At 47.3% G+C, this 14,268-nt stretch overlaps 1 long non-coding RNA gene and 1 pseudogene across 1 annotated transcript in view; one reads left to right on the plus strand and one right to left on the minus strand.

Annotated features, from left to right (window-relative positions):
* Positions 1–9,126: 9,126 nt before the first annotated feature.
* Positions 9,127–10,738, minus strand: LOC105502983 (annotated as a pseudogene).
* An 856-nt stretch (positions 10,739–11,594) lies between these two features.
* Positions 11,595–14,268, plus strand: part of LOC105502362 — a 10,898-nt gene continuing 8,224 nt past the window's right edge. Inside the window, exon 1 of the long non-coding RNA XR_001000326.1 lies at positions 11,595–12,062. This is a non-coding gene — a long non-coding RNA (uncharacterized LOC105502362). The remainder of the gene's footprint in view (positions 12,063–14,268) is intronic.

Genomic DNA, 14,268 nt, shown 5'->3' on the forward strand with positions numbered 1-14,268 from the left:
GAATTTTTTGCTGGGCAGTATAACCTAGGCAGAGAAAGGTTTTTGTTTCTTAAAAATACTTTCCATGTCATTAAAAAAAAAAAAAAAAAAAAGGCCAGGAGTTGAAACTAGACCCTCCTTCAGCCCCATGGACCTAGCCAGTTGAGCAGGGGTCCCAGCCCCTCATGCCATGAGGTGCTGGGGAGAGGCAAGGGAGCACTGGTGCTACTGCCATGCTCCCCAGCTGAATGCAGGACCCAGGAGGAAGGCCCAGCCCCAGTCGGGGTGAAGCAGCTGCAGACAGACCCTACTCTTCATGGTCAGACCACACTCTGAGACACAGCTCAACCTCTGGACAACTTTCCCTATGAGCCCAACTCAACCCATCCCAGTCCGGCCCAAGAGGTGTCATCATTATCACACTGAGGGCCAGCTGCCCCATCACAGGACAAGCAGCCCCGACCCAGGAAGTAACCAGAAGCAGCTTTGCTCCTCTAGAAACAGACTCCACGCGAGGCTCACTGCCCTCCTAGGGGGTCTCCATGTGTTCCCTTCCCCCATCCCAAGGGAAAGTCTCCAAGCCTTGTCTTTACAGAAGGGAACACTGAGACCCAAAGAACCGGGCTGGCTCTGTCCAGGTCACAGAGGCACAGCCAGAACCCTTTCAACACCAACCCCTTTGAAAAGACATTTCTGGCACCTAGAAGGGATTTCTGTGCTCAGCGCCATAACTTCACTCTTTGTACAAGAAAGAAATTTCAGTTTACTCAGTACGCGCACCCGAAGTGAGGTCAGAATTCCCCCTGATTTCATACCAGTAGTTTATAAAGGAAGCCAGGCCACCAGCTGTCGTTCTGAGGCTCTCAAGAAGGCAGCCTCAGGTAGAAATGCCCCAATCCTTTTCACTGATGTTTCTCCTACTTTTCAGTAGCCTCATTAAGAAATGAAAATTAATGAGGACCTTATTAAGAAGTCCTTTTAGTTGTCGTGGTTAAGAAGAAGGTGCTCATCAGCTATCCTAGGTGGAGTCCTCAGCCTCCTCCCAGAAGAACTTGTCTTCACGGACCCAAACATACATTCCCAGCAGCTAATGAAGAGAACTTGAACTCTGCCTTCTCCTGGGTTCCCTTCCCAGGAAGGAGTCTTGCCCTGGGGTGGGGCAGGGGTGGGGGCAGCAGGACTGCAAGGCAAAAAAGAGTAGGGGAAGGACCTCACATCCAGGGTGAGGGGCTATCTACCTCGAAAGAGCCAGCAAGGAACATCTGGGGAAGGAGAACAGAGGCTCTTTGTGACTCTCCCAGATTATTTCTGTGTGTAGGTGGAGCTCCAACCTGAAAAGCCAGTGAGGAATTGGACTGGGGTCAGGGAGGCAGTGGCAGGGAACTGTGGCCCAGCCAATTCATGGACCAGCCTTACCCGGCCTGGGGTCTGCTTGCACCACGGAATGTGTGCAGTGGCAGGGAAGCTGTTCTCCATACTGATCAGAAATCTGCCTCCTGGAATGTTTTTCCTTGGGCCTGCTTCTGAAGGCCATCCAGATATGTAGGGTCCAGCCCTACAGGGCTTAGCGGATATTCTCCCCGTGTGCGGAGATGAGAGATTGTAATAAATAAAGGCACATGACAAAGAGATAAAGAGAAAGCAGCTGGGCCTGGGGGACCACTACCATCAAGACGCAGAGATCGTAGTGGCCCGGAACATCTGGGCCCACCGATATTTACTGCATACAAGACAAGGGGGCAGGGTAAGGAGCGTGAATCTTCTAAGTGATTGACAAGGTGATGCAAGTCACGTGATTACAGGATAGTGGGCCCTTCCCTTTTAAGTAGCCGAAGCAGAGAAGTCAGCATATGACAGCATTTTCTTTTCTGCACTTACAAGAAAGATCAAAGACTTTAAGACTTTCACTATTTCTTCCACCGCTATCTACTACAAACTTCAAAGAGGAACCAGGAGTATGGGAGGAGCATGAAAGTAGACAAGGAGTGTGACCACTGAAGCACAGCACCACAGGGAGGGGTTTAGGCCTCCGGATGACTGCGGGCAGGCCTGGATAATATCCAGTCTTCCACGAGAAGCTGGTGGAGCAGAGCGTTTCCTGACTCCTCCAAGGAAAGGAGACTGTCTTTCGCAGTCTGCTAAGTAACGGGTGCCTTCCCAGACACCGGCATTACCGCTCGACCAAGAAGCCCTCAAGCGGCCCTTATGCGGGTGTGACAGAAGGCTCACCCCTCTTGCCTTCTAGGTGGTCACTTTTCACAATGTCCCTTCAGCACCTGACTCTATACCCACCGGTTATTCCTAGGTTATATTAGTAATACAACAAAGAGTAATATTAAAAGCTAATTATTAATAATGTTTATAATAGTGATTGATAATTTTTCATGATCATCTCTAGATCTAATTTGTATTATGACTATTCTTATTCTAACAATTTTCTTTATTATACTGAAACAGTTTGTGCCTTCAGTCTCTTGTCTCAGCACCTAGGTAATCCTCCGCCCACACAGATATTTGAAGCCAGTGACACTGTCCCCCTAAAATATCTCTGGATTTGCCATCAGGGTTTGCTGTAGACTGAGTTTTGTAACTTAACCTGTGATCTGTCCTCCAAAGGACAGCCTCAGGAACACGGGGAATCTGATCGCCTGTATCCCACCTCTGTGAGCAAAGGAGCTGCTTTTTGTGGTCAGGGTGATAATGCATTTTCTATTTCATTTAAATTGACTCTCAGCCTTCTTTCCAGATTAGTAGCAGGCCCAGAGTCTCTCCTGGGAACACCCTAGTCCCCTTGGGTTGTCCCGAGAATCGCTAGAAGTGGCTCAGTCCTGTTTCCCTTGGGGAAAGTCCAAACCTCTCCATTCTCTTGGTGAGAGTTAAGAACCAGCCACAATTGTAAGCTGCCATTGCTTCTGCTGCTTCCATAGGGTGTTGCTGCCAACCCACTGATCCCAAACAAGAACACATTCTTGCCCACAAATAGGATGGTGTTCTTGATGGTTCAGATCCCCACTAAGGTCATGGACACACACCGAGCTGCTCTAATCTCGTCTTTTAGGCTCATCTATGGGGCCAGCCAGAGCCCTCACGGTCATGTCATGTCCCTGGATAACCTTTCTTTGCAGTGGCCCTCGGCTGCAAAAGCCTAAGAACAAATCCAGAGGAAGCTGGCCTCCCAGGAGGAATGCACATGGAACCACCCTGTATCCTGGGAGCTTGGAGTTTTAGTTTTGTCCAAGCTCGCAAGGCAAGGCTGCCCACTCATCTTGCAGAGGGACACAGCTAAGAGGGGCTTCTCTGGAGGTTCTCCTCCAAGCAAAGATCCTGGTTTGGGCTCCGATCTACACACAAAAGTAGCAGGACCCTGCAGCTTTGTTGAAAAAAACATTTGAAAAATGCACCCATGTCACCAGGCCACCTGTCTGTTTCTAGCAATCACTTCTGGTTGAATTCTTTAAAAAAAAAAAAAAAAAAAAATTCTTGAAAATAAGCCCTTAAAAGGATGTTTAAGAAGTCTACCTCTCTCACAGTCAACAGTACCCACTTTGGAAATGGATCATCTCCCCTTCCTAACTGCCCTGGGAGATGAGGGTAAGGGATGATAGGGCCCCTTGTGAGATGGTATTTGAAATATTTGTGTCGTTGTCCTAACAGAACAGATGCCTCTCTGTCTGCAGGACACTTACTGGGCCATAGTCACTCATGCATGCATTCACAGTATGGTTCATGCACACACCCTGTCTGGCCCTTCCCTAATGGCTGCTGCAACCCTGCCAGCCTGCTGGAGGTGGCATTGGCCAGGCTGGCTATCTCAGGCCTCTAGCCATGGCATTAGCCAGTCAGCACAGACACAACCCCAAGGGTCCACATGTCCAGGCAGACACAAGGGGGCTGGAAAGGCAGCTGCCCCTGCCCTGAGAACTGTTAGTCCAAACTGCACCATTCTGTAAACACACCCACCATATCCCTGCATTTCACAGATCTTGGTTAAAGTAAAACATTCCATGGCGGTTTGGACCATGAGAAACAGCCTGATCAACCACCTGATCTTCTTACATTCTGCCGTAAAAAAGTATAAAGAACATCACATTCGGCCAGAACAAGGGCCAAACCAGCTCAACGTGGGAACATGTTATCAATATTTTCCCAGGTAACATGCCCCCCAAGATCCCTCCCACCCAGGGCTATAATTGCCCCAGCCTGTAAGCAGCGGTGAACACTGGCATTAAGCTGGTCCCCCACCTCTGCAGGTCGTATGCTGAACGTAGAATCTGCATTTCTGTAGAGCCGACAACTCCCTCTCTTTCTTTAACCCTCGCCTTCCCTTGAAAAAACCTAATGAGGATGTCTCACAGCTAAACCTTAGAAACCACAACCTTCACTGAAACTGGCTGAGTTTAAGCAGAGGCTCTTAGTCATGGTCAGTCTCCCCTCTATTTTCTTTATTATACTGAAACAGTTTAATAAAACTGTTTCACCTTCCTTGGCCATACTATGTCCTTTGGGGGATGAGCACACGTGGCTGCTTCTCCAGACACTGGTCCCCTCCCATTACCAGCTCTGGGGTGGGCTGACCACCTTCTCAACCATCCTGGTCAGCATCCTAGGTTCTATCTCTTACAGCAAGCAACCAGCCTATTTCCTTGAATGTCTCCTTCACTGTTTCTTTGAGGCTAGAGTAATATAATGCTTTTAACAGTAGAAAGACTATAAAAAATGAAGTTATCAATACTCAATAAGTGAGTGCGTTCTCCCAAATAAATACTATGTGTGTTGCCATAAAAAAGAATGTGGCAGATCCACACATTCTGATATAGGAAAATTTCCATGGCATTGGGTAGGGAAAAAATCTAGTAGGTGGATTATAATTATGTTTAGGAAAAAATATGAAAGGGGAATATAAGACTATTTTTTGCTCGTACAGACATTAAACTGCAACAGTAGTTAATAAGTAGAATTTAAGATAGAGCACAAAAGACTCCTCTCTAAACATGATTATAAAAAGTACAAACATAGACTAGTCTGTTTTTCTGTCATGAAAACCCATGTACTCACCACTTACATCTAAAACTACATTTTGCCATACTGCATTATAAATTTTTTTTACTGAACCATTTCAGAGGAAATTACTTCAGATGCTGCATCTTTAAAATGTTGAGTTTGCATTGCCTCAACATATTCCCCTACAAGATGCCTATTAACACCCTAACACAGTAAGTGATTCCCCAATACTATATAATTGAGTCCATATAAAAATCTCAATTGTTTCCCAAATGTTGTTGCTGATCACCAGGGGCTTGGTCTAGGTCCTGTTGCTCACCACACAGAAAGCCAATCACTGTGGCAACAAGTATTGCCAGGGAAGAAGATTTTATTTGAGTGATGTCAGCTGAAGAAAAGGGAGACCAGCCTCAAATATGTCCCTTCCCACCAACTAAAGTTAAGGGTTTATATAGTGGGGAGGGAAAACAAGAGCGGCAGGGATGAGGAGTTGGTCAATAAGGCAGCAGGCGGTAGTATAAGGGGGTCCAGCATCTCATTGTAACCACGTGTAGGAAAACAGGAATGAGGCAGGGATAAGAAGTTAGTCAAGAAGCAGCAGGTGCACCTCATTGTCCAGTGGCAGTGATCTGGAAAATCAGTTCCTGGTATCATTCAGGAGGCCCAATGATTGGTTTCCCAAGAAAGGAACTCAGATAAGACAAATGTTAAGTTTTCCAAGCTTCAAGGTTTTTGTTTCTGTTTTTTTTTAAATACGGAACCCTTCACCAATTTGCATGTCATCCTTACAGGGGCCATGCTAATCTTCTCTGTATCACTCCAATTTTAGTATATGTGCTGCTGAAGCGAACACTTTTCTTTTTTTTCTTTTTTTTTTTTTTTTGTGAGACAGGAGGGTCACTCTTTAACCCAGGCTGGAGTGAAGTGGCGCCATCTTGGCTCACTGCCCACTTCACCTCCTGGGTTCAAGTGATTCTCCTGCCTCAGCCTCCCAAGCAGCTGGGATTACAGGCGCATGCCACCATGCCTGGCTAATTTTTGTATTTTTAGTAGAGACGGGGTTTTGCCATGTGGGCCAGGCTGGTCTCGAACTCCTGACCTCAGGTGATCCACCCACCTTGGCCTTCTAAAGCGCTAGAATTACAGGCGTGAGCCACTGCTCCCAGCCCAAGCTTCAGTTTTATGAGAAAATTGGGCCAGTTTCAATGTTTATTTTATTTGGTTATTCAAGTCTCTTAACATTCTTTTAATCTAAAACAGTCCTCCCACCAGCCCTCCTTCCTCAGCCCTTTTTAAACTCATAGCACTGAAGAGACCAGGTCATTGTCTTACAGAATATCCTTCATTTTAGATCTGCCTGATTGTGGCTTCATTCCCTAAGCTTCCTATAAACCAGTAGTTGGATTTAAAGCCTTGATAAGACCCAGGTGGAGGATTTTTGGCAAGAACACATTCCAGTTGACACTGTGTACTTACTTACTTCATGCTGTAACTCATATCTGGTGGTTTCATTATGGGATCTACTAGAATATACAGACAATGGGAAGATCATATACAAAAACAGAACTCTGACCCACAGTCTGCAGCAACCAGTCCAGGAAGCCAAACAACCCCTGTAGCCTTTGGTCCCAAATGGCCAGGACTTGATCAATACCTGCCAGCTTCCCTAATTCTTGCCTCTGCTTTGAAAATCCTTTAGTAGGACCAACCAGAGAAGGCCAAATATGCTTCCCTAACCAATCACATAGGATACCCTGCTTCTAGTTAGCTCACCCACAGCCTCCAGATGCCAACAGCCTTCAATCAGGGCTCACCCGAAGGCCTCCCCTTTTCCTACCATAAAGCTTTCTCACTCCCCTGACTGCCTTTGAGTGTCTGCAATGGCAAATGACCATAGCTGACTCTCTGGGGGATATACCAAGCTGAGAATAAGTAGCTGTTGCTCATTCCCATTTGGGTGGTCTACAATTATTACAGAAGTGAAGCGTGATCACAGTTAAGGTAGTAATAGACCGTTTACACTGTCAATGAACTTCAGACTTTTTACTTCATGCCCCGCTTATACTGCTTGGATGTTTTCCATGTGCCTATATTAATATTTACAATAAAAGCAGGATTTGGATTTTCATGTAGAATTTATCTTAAATAAAGGCGTCAAATATGCAATTTTCAGTCAAGTTTTGCATATTTGGCTCAATATATCAAAATAATGTTCTGTGGTTTTAAAATAACAAGGTTTGTTGCTCTTTATATTAGACATGTAGTTAATTACATTGATCTCATAAAAATAAGTTTAATTTTAATTTGAATAAAAGAATGCCACAATGAAATACCATTAAAAAAAAAAAAAGAATAAAGGACCTTAACCCTGGGCAAACATATAAAAGCATATGAAAGTCACCCAGTATAATGTCTGACACATAGTAGGTATTTTGCAAATATTAGAGCCCTTTCCCATGGTGGTGCACACTGCACAAGACCACAGAGGTCCAGACCTTTCATCTTTCTGGTCCCATCCAGTCATCACCCATAGTGAATCCCAAAGGCAGCACCTCCACCCACAGTGCTGGAGGACCACCGACTCCTCCTAGTCCTCAGGGGAAAACTCCCTGCCATCTTCTTCTTGGTGGCGGCCAATATACATTTCTTTCTTCACTTCCCAGGATGTTTGAAGTACTTAGTGTCCCTCCCTCCAAGCTCCTCCCTTCCCTTCAGGTCTCAAGGTCTCATCCAACACTTCAAGCTCAAAATATTACATAAGCATCAAGGGGGTGAGCCCAGACAGGCACTCTTCCTTGTCCACTTTTGGGAGAAGATCTCTATTCCCTGTGACCCCAGGATATACAATGGCTGTTCTACACTCAGGAATCACTACATGTGATTCCCAGGGCAGGGGCTGCAACTCTTCTGCTAAGAGCCCACATAGCCCCAGGGCTCCCCCACCCCCACCCCATACACACACACACCCCTCTCCCAGTCTTCTCTGTCTTTCTCGAGGGCTCGTTAGTGTTTTGGTAGTACCTTTGCCAGTGAAGCAGGCTCCCCGGGATGCACTTTGAACCTTACCCTACTGACATGGACTTGCGTTCTCCTATCTTTAGGCTCCTCGCCTGGCAGTTCTGCATTTTCAGACTCCCCTCCTCTGACGAGTCCATTTGCCACCACAGCAGTGACTGCAATAGGGTCATGACACCTGTTTTCTGTGTTATGTGGAAAAAAATTATAAGATACTGAACATTTATGTATGCTACCTTCTGGGTGTGAAGGAGGGAGCAGGAATTCACATTTGATTTAGCTGGTATCTGCAGAAAGCAGCAGTAGGGATTAAGAAATGGATAAAAATAGTGTTCCTTTTTGGGATGAAGAGTGGTATGAGACTGATATCTCTCTCTATATATATCTATATATATATCTATACATAGATATAGATATTTGGAGGCGTTGAAACCTACTTAATTTATTCTGATTATTTAATACACACTGATGCAACTGTGATCCCAAAGTGTGCAAAGTTAAAGCCTTCAACTGCAGCTGAGGAGAGGGCAGGAATTGTACACCTGGGGACGGTGGTAAGTCAGGAATGACAGGCAGGTGGCTATGACCAGGGCAGCCTCCTCCCCAGGGCCAGTGACAGGGGAGTGGCCTGAGGAGCAGGACCCAAGGGTAGCCCAGGGTACTTGGCCTAGGTCAAGAGCTCAGAAGTGCCACACGGCTGAGGGGGCAGCGGCCCTGGAAGGGCCAGAGGCAGGGCCAGGAGAGCACCATTTCCTGGGGGGCTAGGGGTACAGAGGTGTCCTACAGGAGAAGCCAGGAGGGGCTGCCTGCCTCTGGGGTGGGGGCCAGGCTGGAGGAGGCTGCAGCAGGCTGCAGCAAGAAAGACCTGGGGCAGGTGCAGGGCCTGAGAGTCCAGCTGGCTGGGCTGGGGGGGCTCCCAGGGCAGCCTGGCCCAGGGAGCAGTCCTGACTCTGCAGGGGATGCCGAGCAAGAGGCCGCAGACCCCTCAGGACCTCCCCTCCTCTCTCCCTAGAAAGGAGCTGGGGAACCTGTAGTGCAAATCTGTGGATCACTCAGTGATGGAGGGAGACTGTGCCCAAAGGTGGACACTGGGGTGTACCCCCTCCACCACTTCAGCTTCCACTGCTGTCTTCAGTGCAACTGCTTCTCGTAAGAGTGCAGGCCATGGACACCACCCTCAATCTGGACTGACATGGTCTGCTTCTCAAACTTGAGGTGTCCTGAGTACACCAGGCTGTGGGCCCCGATATCCTGGCAGCCATGCTGGATGCCCACTATGAGACAGGGCTCGAACTTCTGAATGGACCCTTTGTCCTTGATGGAGCCCAAGACCCTCTGTGCGATCTTTACCTTATCCCCCTCGCTGAAGTATTGTTTCTGGCTGCTGCTGCTCTTCTCCATGGCATCCAGTGAGCCCATGCCCTGGTACTTCTTGAGCTGCACCCTGTCTGAGAAGTACTCGCCGGGTACCTCCATGGTGGTGGCCAGCAGGGAGCCCACGGTAACTGTGGAGGCTCCAAGGGCCAGGGCTTTGACCATATGCCCCATGGTCAAGATGCCACCATCGGCTATGATGGGCACACCAAAGCACTGGGCATACTCGGCCACCTTGTACACAGCAGTGCCCTGGGGCCAACTGCAGGCCATCACTTCCTGGGTGATGCAGATGGAGCCATAGCCCATGCCCAGGCACAGCCCGTCCACACCAGCATCAGTCAGGTTCTTGGCCTGGGCTGCTAATCACCTGGAAGTGGGGGTACTTCTGTTTGATGTAATGCACCATGGGGATCTGATACACTGAGTTCCCTTGGGACGAGTCCAAGACTATGACGTTGACGCCCACTTGGGTGAGCAGGTCCAGGCAGTATTTGTCATCCTCATGGGTGTCCACAGCTGCCCCCCACAGCAGCAGCTTGTGGGAATCCTTGGAGGTCAGAGGGTAGTCTCTATTCTTCTTCAGGTCGGTGCGGGCAATGATGGCCACCAGCTCATCACGATCACTGACGACAGGCAGCTTCCCTTTCTTGCTACACTGCAGGATCTCATTTGCCTCTTTCAACGTCATGCCTGCTGGAGCCACCACCAGTTTCATCCTTGGCGTCATTACCTCACTGAGGAAGGTGGTGTGGTCCCTCTCAGCAAGATGTCCCTCGACATCTCAGGAGGTGACGATGCCCACCAGCTTGCTGCCCATGGTGCCCGTCTCAGTGAGGAGGATACCAGAGAAGCCATGCCGCATCTTGGCCTCCAGCACATCACCCACGACGTGCAAGGGGCTCAGCATCACGGGGTCTGTGATGAAGCCCTGTTCAAACTTCTTGACCTTCCGCACCTCGTTGGCCTGGAACTCTGGGGTGCAGTTGTGGTGAATGATACCAATACCTTCCATCAGAGCCATCCTGATTGCCATGTCAGCCTCTGTCAGTGTCCACAGGGAAGGAGATCAGCGGCGTCTTCAGCCCTTGTGGGTCAGGGCTGAGGTCAGGTCCACCTCATCAGCTATGAAGTCTATGAATCCTAGGAGAATCAGGAAGTCCTTGTAGGTGAGGCCGTTGGCGCTGGTGAAGAGCTGCTGTGCGGTGAGCCCGTCCTTGGGCATGCAGCCGGTGCTGCTGCTGATCAGGCAGTCTGCCAGGCTGCCGCGAGACCGGCAACGGACATAAACACCCAAGTGGCCACTTGCACAGCCATGCTGCCGCCGCAGGCCAGGCAGGCCAGGCGGGCCGGGGGCAGGGGCTCTCATGTATATATTTTTTATATCCCTTCTATTTTTGGAAAAAAAAAATGCCCCAGGAAGGTCTGATCACCAAATCCTTCCAGAGAGCGGTCTTCCAAGCCAAGGAGATTTTCAGTCCTACCCACTGAAATCATCCAGTCCTTCATTCACCTATGTCAACCCAGCTCGGAGGTGTGGCCTGCGAGATCCTTCATACAATCAAGAAGTCAGGCCTCCATCTGGTCCTGGGGGTCATCTGAGGCCTGCAGTTTTGGAAGAGGAACTGGCTCCCCACTGTGGGGACATGTACCATGCCCACTGTGGGCCTCTGTTTTTCATCCCTGAATTCACCCCCAACAGAATGGTTCAGTTGTCATACCTAGCTATCTAATAAGCTTGAGGGCACTGTGTCCCCTGTGGGATGTCCCCATGTCAGAGCCCACATGCTTGACCATGCAGGCTGATGCAGTGACAAGCACAAAGTATTGTGATTATAGTTCCTGCTCTCCTTTCCAGGGCTTTGAGCCCAGCACATGATGTTATGTGTTTCTTGTTCCACCAACTGGCTGCTGTGGAATGACTAGGAAACCTCTTGGATGAGGGTGGCATCTGGGCACAGGTCAAACTTTCTGCGAGTCTTTTTAACCTCTTTCACTGCAGCCAGGAATGGCTGGATCTCTGCTGCTGCTTGCAGGGACTGTCCCATCCATACACGGGTCTGTGTTGGCTTTTGTCACCTGGGCATGAACAACCACCATCTTGACTGCTCAGCTAGTTCCATCCCTGGGTTCTAGAATGATGTCATAATGATGCCCATGATGACAGATCAGCCGAAGGCCGCACACTGACCTAATCAATAAACAGGTGGGGCAGAGCTGTGATTAAGAAGCTGAGTCAGTCAATTCCCACTTGTGAATAGACAGCATGAAGGCTTTAAACCTCTCGGAACCTGATCAGCATTGGCAATGACCTTCTGCAGATCCAACAACAGCACAGAAGAACGTATCATCAGGAACACATTTGGATATTGACACAACCTCATCCGCAGTCGGCTTGTCATCCTGAGCTCCCTTCCCAGGCAGCATGGATATTGCACTGGATTTTGCTGACCAGGGAGTTGGGTTATAAGTGGTAACTCTAACCTCTTAATACTAGCAACACTGACAGTACCATATAATCCATCTATTACACCACACAGGAAAATCAAGCCCACCGGTACAGGACAGAAGAACTGACTGCAGCCAGGATCAAGCATTGCTTTGGCATTGTTCTCCAATACCTAGGCCTTTCTTCTCCAGTTGTTGGGGTAACTGGAGTGAGGAGGCTGAGGGGACCCAAAGATGTTCTCCTGGTAGGATTCCCCGCCATGGTCTTCTGCATTTGTAGACATTTTGATTGGTTCCATTTCTAAAAGCCAATTATCTGTGCTTAACGTGAAATAAGGAACCTGCCTTCTGATCGTCAGGAATATGTACATGGACACACACGTTTCAGATTCAACTCTGAGATTTTTGGTTTTAAACAAACAATTGTGTTCATCACAAACGAAGATTCCCTCAAGCAGCAGCCTCCTGGAATCACCTGCTGAGTCCAAATCTTGTAGCCCTTAAAAATACTATTTTTACTAAGTAATAAGTATTTAGGATATTATGAAAAATGCAATTCGAAAAAGTACATTGGTTTTTAAGAACAAGAGGAACTATTTAGAAATTATACATTAACAAAAGTAAATATTTAATATATCTCAAACACAAAAATGTAAAAACCAGTTACCAAACATCAAGAAAAACTTAAACTTGTAAAATGCAAAGGTTAAATGTATTTTATCTTCATTCTATTATTAGCAGATAATCTTAATAAAAATGAGCTGTTATTTACAGCAAAATATCATGTAATTTTAGATTTATCACTTTTTATTTCTATGGAAAAGCAACACCAGCATGCATTTGTGCTGAAAGTGAAGCAGTTTTTTGATTCTGTTCTGTTCCACTCTGTGTTCTGAGATGTGTATCAGACACCGGCCACACACCCTAGATGTGCTCGGGGCACCGCCTGGCCCCACACAGCACTCTAGTCTGCAGGTGGGCACCTAAGGCCCTGCCATTCCCACTTCTTATTGTCATATTTACTTATCAGCACCTCTATCCATCTTTAAATGACTTAAGTGAGAGTACATTAAAGTAGCTTAGATGTTCCTAAGCTTCCACAGAGCACGTCGTATCTGTGACAGCAATTCAGAAAAAGAACAAATTTTCTTTTATTCTTAATGGTACCCAGCATTAAGAGAACAGCTTAGGCAGTTTACTGTAACTGATGGTCCTGATGTCCTTATCTATAAACTAAAAACTCCCCACAGAAGCTTCTGTAAGTATAATGTTAAATAAGTCTGTAAACACAAATAACAAGAATGTAATCCAAATGCTCAGTTATGAGAAACTGGTGAAGAAAGTTACTGGTAAACCCACTGTGATGATGATGATGTGTGTGTGTGTACGTGTCAACTTGACTCAGTGACAGTCCTTAGTTATTTAAGCTAGGTGCTGCTGTGAAGGTATTTTGCAGATGTGATGGATATTAAGAGAGTATCCTAGGCTGGGCGTGGTGGCTCACGCCTGTAATCCCAGCACTTTGGGGGACCGAGGCAGGTGGATCACGAGGTCAGGAGATCGAGACTATCCTGGCTAACACGGTGAAACCCTGTCTCTACTGAAAAATACAAAAAATTAGCCGGGCGTGGTGGCGGGCACCTGTAGGCCCAGCTACTTGGGAGGCTGAGGCAGGAGAATGGCGTGAACCCGGGAGGCGGAGCTTGCAGTGAGCCGAGATTGCGCCTTTGCACTCCAGCCTGGGTGACACAGCGAGACTAGGTCTCAAAAAAAAAAAAGAGTATCCTGAAAGATCTGGCTGAGCCAGATGTAACCAGTTGAAAAGTTTTAAAAGCAGAAGCCTAAAAAGCCCTTAAAAGCTGAAGCTTCCAAAAGAAAAGAAATTCCACCCATGGGCAGTGGTGTCTGCCGTACTTGTGCCTGCGGTGTTCTATTCTGCTCATTCTCTTCCCTCCTGACTGCCCATAGACAATAGCTGTGGTCTGTGCCCATGACCTCCCTGATTCTGGACTTGCTTAGCCAGCACCCACAATCTTATAAGCCAATTCCTTTAACAAATTTATGTATATATGAAAAATACTGGTTCTTCCTCTCTAATTAAAGCCTGGCCAACACACCCCAAAATTAGGATGCTGCTGTTAGAAGGAATAAGGTATACATTTTAGGCCTTTCAAGACTCCAATAAATGATAGTAAAATAATAGCAAAGAAAAACCTTACTTTGGGGTTAAAAAATCACAGATTGATACATAAACTTAATTTTGCTCCCCTATTAAAATCCTATTATAAAACAGTAAAAAGAATTTCTTTTAAAAAGACACTAATTTAAGAAATACAGAGAGGCCGGGCGCGGTGGTTCAAGCCTGTAATCCCAGCACTTTGGGAGGCCGAGACAGGTGGATCACAAGGTCAGGAGATCGAGACCATCCTGGCTAACACGGTGAAACCCCGT

The sequence above is a fragment of the Colobus angolensis genome, unplaced genomic scaffold (genome assembly GCF_000951035.1).
Source record: "Colobus angolensis palliatus isolate OR3802 unplaced genomic scaffold, Cang.pa_1.0 Scaffold12, whole genome shotgun sequence".
Taxonomy (NCBI): Eukaryota; Metazoa; Chordata; class Mammalia; order Primates; family Cercopithecidae; genus Colobus; species Colobus angolensis.